This window comes from Gavialis gangeticus, unplaced genomic scaffold, assembly GCF_001723915.1.
Source record: "Gavialis gangeticus isolate Ggan-Ray unplaced genomic scaffold, GavGan_comp1, whole genome shotgun sequence".
Lineage (NCBI taxonomy): Eukaryota > Metazoa > Chordata > Crocodylia > Gavialidae > Gavialis > Gavialis gangeticus.
Window position 1 is genome coordinate 109,369,424 of NW_017729022.1, and position 6,559 is coordinate 109,375,982.

Below are 6,559 nucleotides of genomic sequence, written 5' to 3' on the forward strand. Positions count from 1 at the left end.
TTATGTGTGGTTAAAGACTCATTTGGTGATTTTTTTTTCTCTCCCATCTTTGTTGGTTACTTTGAATAATTTTTCTGCAGCACTGGCCTTCAACAAAGACCCTTCATGTAAAGCTGGGAATAAAAACACAGATACATGACAGGGGAACACCAAGAGCCCCTGCAAAGGTGTTTGCTATGTCATACATGTTTCAAAGGTATTTATAGAAAGCTGTACTTTCAGTTTTGGAATAAACAGATCCTATTTTCTTCTCAAGAACAAAAAAGCGGTTATGGCAAGAACATCCATTCTGTCCTTCTGACACCCCAGTCCATAAATAGTACTTGATCACATGGGTCTGTCTAATACAAAAGGTAGTGAGATGGGTCTGAATAGACCTGTTTTATAAAGCCTCTTCCAATGCCTTTTCAAGTGTCAGGGCTTTACAGTTAATGCAACTTTTACTAATTTTTCCTTCCTGCAATTTTAAAAAATCTAATACCTTTAGAATGATCTGAAAAGAGCTTACACAAAACAAAATCCCCATTTAATCTTGGCATATTAAAAGCTCTTTTCTGTGAACAATACATTTAAAATACTATTTCCACCCCCAAATACACATTCATTTGTGGTTTATGATTCTTGGCACTTTAACTGCAAGATTGTTAATGAAGCTATGCACTTCCTATGTTTCATTGCGACTATAAATCATTAACTTATTATGCCAAAAAGCATCAAAATCCATGGGATTTTGTTAAAAACCAATGTAAATCAAAGCCCCATACCTCTTTATAGAAGGAGAAAAATATTTGCAGGATACTTCTTATTTGCTGTTCTTCTGCCCAGGCTTTTGTACCCTAGAGCTGTCACTCCAGCTGCACTTTTCAAGCAAGGATTACATTCAGCAAGCTGATGTCTCACTCAACGTAATTCTATCCTCGCAAGACAGACAGATACCTACTACTATTCCATTCAGTTGCTGCCCCAAGGCTACTTACTCCTTATGTGCATAACTTATAGTCCCTACTGGCTTCAAAATGATATTTTATATACATACATTTTAGGTTGTGGGCCTACACTTATATCTGTTAGTTATCTATATTGAGCTACTGTTTCAGAGAAATTTAATGATCTATACTTAAAATGATCCTGTAATGGTAAGTCTTGGGTAGATGGGCAGAACTCACCAGGACACCTCACTGAGGCCACAGCTGCAGAGTGGTTGAGTGGAGACCTCCGAGGGCCAGTCTTCTAACAGACTTACCTGCAGGAACACCATGCCAGACTTGGAGTGGCATACAGTGCCGCCATGGAGATTTATAAGCTGCTCCTTCCGGCTCTGGGGATGCACAGAAGATGATGTCAAGGAGCCGTGATGTGTTGGGAGTATAAAAGAAACTGCAACCCTGCTCAGAGCGGGGTGGAAAGCCAGGAGACAGAGTCCGGCATTTGGAGACCTTGGCAGTCTCCTGAGGAGTCTCCAGGGAAGGGATCAAAGAGGAACTAAGGGCTGTTAGCCCCACCCATCCTGGGAAGCCAGCAGACCCGGTTGGGTTTTTTCAGGACTGTCCTCCTCCTTGAAGCAGGGAGGCCTCTGGAATGGCTGGCGGGACTACATGTGCAGTTTTACCACCACTTTCACTTTGATGCACCTGGGCAAAAAGAACCACCAACACACTTACAGGGGCTGGGGGATGACCTTCTCAGCAGCACAGCAGTGGAAAGGGATCTTGGAGTCATAGTTGGCTCCAAGATAAACATGAGTCATCAATGTGACTGTGAAGGGGGACTAGCTATAAATGAAAGTGAGGGAACGAAAAATCAGTTTGCACTGGGAGAACACCGTTTTCAGAGTAGCTGTACCTTTAAGATAGGAAGACATGGGAAGGAGTGGAGTGGCGTGAGAAACACAAGACAGCAGAGCACAGGCTTGGAGACAGAGAGGTCTGGGGAGGTGGTTCTGTTTCTGGAGAGGGAGGATGTGCCCAGAAGAGGGAGTCTGGAGTCCCTGGATAAGTAGGGCAGCGTGCCAATCATTCAGGTATTAGAAGAAACAAAAAGGAGACTAGAAACTGCGAGAAGGAGGGAGTGATGGATGCTCATAGATCCCTCAAGGAGGGCAAGTTATTTCTTTTGTGGTTTGAGTTTATTTGTTGTTGTTTTTAAGGGAGTTCAGTTGGGACTGCCAGTCCCACAGGATGTATTAGGGAGAAGAAGAACCCAAGTTTGTGCTGCTCCCACACCCAGGCAGGCAGGAGGCCAGGGCACATGGAGGAGCTCTGCAGGCTAATACCTCTTCACAGAAATTTAAAGGAGAAGAAAACAATAGACTGAAAGCATTACCCTGGTCAAAAAAAAAAAAAAAGGAAAAAAAAAAAAAAAAAAAGGGGTTTTTTGTAGATAGTTCTGGATTGAACTTTGGCTTGTTGTGGCCGTGTTGTTACGGTGATGTTAAAAACATGCAACTAAGAGCTTCCTGAAGGTAGAAAACAAAGTATGTAAAACAGCAGAAAGGAACACAAGTTATATTGAAGTTAATGAATGGTAGAAAATAATGATAATAATAAAGAGAGTTGATCAACCATATGTGAATTGTATTCCATCAAAACACAAAAGGGCTTGGACATGGTACGAGGGAATTCGAGTAGAGGGTGTCACTAAGGTACAAGTCTCGTCCTACTATCGGCATCCTACTGCATAGAAAAAACCTCCCGACCATTAAAAAAAATTAGATCAAAGATATGGCAGGGGAGAATCAGTCTATAATGCAGAAGGACTAACATCCAGCAATTAGACACACAAAAAGTGAGAAAAAAAATATCACGCTCATAAGGAGAAACCTCACAGTGATGAAGTGATCAATAAGGCTAACCGCACTTGATGAACAGGTCCAGGGAGGTGATGCCTCCCCTCTATGCAGCACTGGTCAGGCCACAGTTGGAGTACTGCATCCAGTTTTGGGCACCGCACTTCAAGAGAGATGCAGAGACTCCTGAGAGGGTTCAGAGGAGAGCTGCTCGTATAGTCAGAGGCCTGCAGGCAACACCCTACGAGTAGAGACTGAGGGACTTAGATCTCTTCAGCCTTCTCAAGAGAAGGCTGAGAGGTGATCTTGTGGCTGCCTATAAATTCATCAGGGGAGGGCAGCAGGGAGTAGGAGATGTACTATTTACTAGGGCACCCCCTGGAGTAACTAGGAATAATGACCTCAAATTGACGGAGAGCAGATTTAGGTTGGACATTAGGAAGAACTTCTTTGCAGTAAGAGTTGCCAGAATTTGGAATGGGCTTCCAAGGGAGGTGGTGCTCTCTCCTACTTTGGGGGTCTTCAAGACAAGACTGGATAAGCATCTAGCTGGGATTGCTTGACCCCAACGCTCTTTCCTGCCCAGGGCAGGGGATCCGACTCAATGGCCTATCAGGGTCCATTCTGACCCTAGCATCTATGAGTCTGAAGTGACATAGCACTCTAACATATGCAATATTTTGCAAATAAATTTGTCTCTATCTCTATAAAGCTTAAGCCATTGCAATACAAATGTAACAACAGGAAAAAAAAGGAAACTGATGGATGCATGAAATCAAGTAATCATGGGAATGTAACATGCACTTCAGTTATTTTACTGAGACCTGATTCACAACCAGGGCTCCTATTAGACTAGGTGCTACATAAACACACACAGCAAAAAAGTAGTTTAGAGTTCATTTGGTCAAAAACTAGGTTGGATGAGAGTATGTGACATTTGGTGCCACCTGCACTTATGAAATTGGCTTGTGGCCTGATTCTAAATCCTAGGAAACAGGTGGTTGCCGCAGAACCTGCCATCAAACTGGCACTCTTTTGGCAGTTGCAAATAGTTAAGATCATAGATCTGAAACTACTATTATAGCCCCCAAGGAAGAACGTGTCTGGAGAAGCTTATTTTGCCACAGATGCATAATGGCATAATGTATCATCCAATTTATTCAATAGGTCACTTTTCAGACTGCCTCATTCTTAAAGGATATATCAACCCTATATAAAGTAAACTTAAAGATTACTTATATTAATATGGGATTCTCTATTCTTGTATGTAGGAAAGTCACATATGTATATTGTTAAGTTTAGTAGCAAGCATCAGATTGTGAATGCCATGTGAGCTATTATCATTTGTTTATAAGCATACTTCACAACCAATTACTTCTGACCTTCCCAAAACAGAGTCCTTGATGATGACTGTGCATCAAACCTGGAATTTTTCCAAAAATAGGCACTGATTTATCATCTCATACATTGAAACAAAAGCAAGAAAAGCACTGTCATAGTTGGATAAATCAGGAACAGTTGAACAGACTGTCTTCTGAACCTTTAATACATTTTACTCTTGGTTGAACATTGTCATGTAGACTCAGAGGACAATTGTTTTGGAAAATTATGCAGCATTAAGTGGAAATACTTGACTTAAGCCTATGAACTATTTGTACGTGGACCTCCAACTGACAATAATGGGAGTTTCATACACAAAGACAGATCAATACCTGGACAGTGAAATGAAAGCATTCTTGCATCCATAACTACTTGGGATGCAAGAAGATAATTTCTTTAGAGTCCAAGAGAGTCAGATACAGGGAGCTACCAAGAACTTTCATTAAGAGCTACCAAGAAAAAAAAGTAACTTAAAAATCAATACTAAACATCTTCCACAATGCCATCCAGTCAACATTTCTTCTGTGAATTCTTCTAATGCCAAAGTGACTTCTGCACCTAATGAGCATTAAAGAAGCACTGAGAAGCATTGGAGAATCATCATGTACTGTACAAGTCTGGACAGTATCATTCAAAGTCATTCAACATACAGAAGTTGCAACAGGTACCAAGAAAGGACAATACTTTTTCCTTTTCCTTTTGAACATCTTACCAGTCCCAGCTAGGGAAGTCAGGGGCCATTCTGAATTGTTCTTAGCAGTAGAAATCATCTCTGCATGCAGACAGCATCTTCCACTTTCTCATCAATGTTAAATAAACTATTTTCTAAATTGTTAAAAATTATTCATCAGCTTCTGTAAAGATAAACTAAAATTGGGAACAACTCTAAACACCCTAATGTCCCTAGCAACACATTTCTCTATTCCAGACTCAAAAAAGACCTTTCAGCCATGTTAGACAGACTACCTAGCCTTTATTCTAACCCTAGACTTCATAAATGTTTAAATTTAACACAAGAACCTCTTGTCTTTAGTGGGACTACATACAAAAATAGAATGCTCACAGATGTGAAAAACATTTATTCACAATTTGTGCTGAACACAGATTGTACTTTCTGGCTCATTTCATTCAAGGAAGTACCCAACATAGAGAAGATGCAGTAAGTATTCAAGGACTTTTTTCCATTGTCAGTTAAGTATCCATTTGTCAATTCTTTATTAAAACAAACAAAAAAAAGTGGCTATAAGTGAATTATGCCACATACTCTTAGGGATGTGGGCCTCGTTATTTCATTTACACACATACACATATGGATCAAGGCCACTGAATTAAAAGATGTTCCACAGGAGGGAAGAAGCAGACCTAGTGGTTTTTAAGGTGCTATCCTTAAATTTTCTTACTAAATGAACAGTAGAGTATTCTGTTTCACAGAAGGCAGTGATTTATTATAGTTGTAAGAATTCTGGAAAAGTATATTTAGTCCAGATTATAAATGAAGAACACAGACAGCATTGAGCATTGTGAAGAATGGCAGGAACTACATCTGTGGTATGCATAGTAATATCCTTAAAAGCTATCGTAAGAGAATAAAAGCCTTCAAGGGTGAGCAAGGAGATTTTCTATAGAAAAATGACTCCCTAAAGATTGAAGAGGAGAAGTTCAAAAATAAAAAGTTCAGGCAGACTACAAGGGTGGGGAAAAAGGAAAAACTTGGGTCACAACAGGAAGCCAGACAATGATGGTAAACTTGCATAAACATAGGAGAGTAAGAGGAAGAAAAGAGAAGAGCACTTTTGGGAAGTGGTCATTGGTTTTTCCAGAGAAGCTGGCTACCAAACGGGAGATGATAAAGATTACTCTTAGGAAAGGAAGAGAAACCAAAAAACATCCACTGATCTGGCAGCACTGTGGTGGTACAGGGGATTGCACTCCATGCTTCCAGAGCTGCATCAAGGGCAGGAGGAGTGGGGCAATACCTTGACAATACCATTACTAATAGGTTAGACAGAAAAATTCTTCAGCATCACTGATGTCTGATGCTTGCAACCTTAATGTTCCTAGCAACACATATCCATCTATGCCTATCTCAGAAGGCTTTTCAGCCAGGTTAGAAAGACAATCTAGTCATTTTTCCCACCCCAAAATTATGAGGTATTTTAGTTACAACGTGAACTAAAAAGGACCTTTCTTTTTTTTCATAGATTTAGGGTTGGAAGGGACCTAGTAGATCTTCTAGCCCGACCCCCCGCCAGGGCGGGAGAACAACAATAAAAACCCCAAAAAGAGAAACGGGACTCAAATGAGTCCAGCCAGGTAGGCATCCAGCCTCTTCTTAAAGACCCCCAGGGTAGGGGCCAGCACCACTTCCCTTGGAAGTTGGTTCCAGCTCCTAGC